At 36.2% G+C, this 1,425-nt stretch overlaps 1 non-coding gene across 1 annotated transcript; it reads left to right on the top strand.

Moving 5' to 3' along the window:
- Window positions 1-611: 611 nt before the first annotated feature.
- Window positions 612-719, top strand: LOC139033445 (U6 spliceosomal RNA). Its single transcript, XR_011486024.1, has one exon. It is a non-coding gene; the product is annotated as a U6 spliceosomal RNA (small nuclear RNA).
- Window positions 720-1,425: the final 706 nt, after the last annotated feature.

Below are 1,425 nucleotides of genomic sequence, written 5' to 3'. Positions count from 1 at the left end.
GGCCCAAATGAAGAAGAACCAAGTTCTCAGGGGGACAATGAATAATCCTGCTAAACCAGATATTTCTCACAGCACATTTCAGAGTGTGCGCTCTACCAACCACAGAGGCAAGGCTCTCTGAGAACCACGTTACCTTTTCACGAGCTTTCTCTGAGATTCTCGGGTGGTATCTAAGGCCTGATGTGCCCACCCTGAAGGCTGGATGATGTGTTTATGCACATAAACCTAAATAACAAAAATCATTTAAATGGTAAAGAGCATCGAAACATACTAAGTCTTTAAAGCCTACTTTAGGTGCATGGAGTCAATATTACACAAGAACAAACAATATCCGTCTATTTTGCGATTACAGCAGTTGATGGCAAGTAAGTCAAACCCTCAGCTGACTTTGCCAGTCTCAGGAGGCTGTGCGCTGCTACCATGCGCACATCACAGTGGCAGAATCTATAAGCGGAAGTGCTAACTTACACAACGTGACAAGACTCAATGTGTCATATCAGAAAAATTAAAAAGCTTTTCTTTTAGGAGATAAAGCAGGTGTTTGTACTCATTGTGCTTTCAGATGCCCCGTTATAACCAAGATGGTTTTGCACAATCAAAATAATGTTTCAGTGCTAGAAGCTTCAATAGCACATATACTAAAACTCGAATGATACAGAGATTATCATGGCCCCTGCGCAAGGATGACACACAAATTTGTCGAAGCGTTCCATACTTTTTAAAATTTTGAGCATTAAAAAAATAATATTATGAATAGGACTCACAGAATATTTTTAAGTTTACTGAAAGGAAACTTAAGATTACTTCCAACTTGCAATTTTTTATTTGCCTTCTTGACTGCTTTAGGTATTAAAAAATAGGACTCTGCATGTGCTTCTATAGTGTGCATTATTTGGTAGGTTGTTCTTTCTGGTAGATTTCCCCACCATTTTAAAGTAAAGATACCCATCTTTCAACCCTGAAATTAGGTGCATTGAATTTTGACAAATTATTTTTGAGTTTCACAAAATATGTGCTAGACACTTTGATATAGTTAATACAATCAACTAGTTTCACTAGGAGAAGACAGACTATTTTAATGAATGATTAGATTAGTTCATAAAAGTATCCAACTACGTTGATAAGAAGAAAATAAAATTACAAAATGCATGTTACAGTGCCCCCAAAGATGGAAGACTAGTAAGTCATGGCAGATGACGTATCTATTCATGAAGCTTTAATTTCATGCAATTATGCATTTCTCACAAATCACTTTAGTTATGTGATCTTCACACTGAGGGATTTGTTTAGATAAAGCCATTTATGATTTCAGTGGTTAAACTACAATATTTTATAGCACTTGCTCAGTGCATCCTGATTTCTTTAAGGTTTAAATGTTACCATTTTTCCTGAAAACTAAAAATTCTCTTCTGATATAGAGGACCC

This window comes from Odocoileus virginianus, unplaced genomic scaffold (assembly GCF_023699985.2).
Source record: "Odocoileus virginianus isolate 20LAN1187 ecotype Illinois unplaced genomic scaffold, Ovbor_1.2 Unplaced_Scaffold_6, whole genome shotgun sequence".
Classification (NCBI taxonomy): Eukaryota; Metazoa; Chordata; class Mammalia; order Artiodactyla; family Cervidae; genus Odocoileus; species Odocoileus virginianus.
This window is presented reverse-complemented; position numbering and strand designations above follow the sequence as displayed.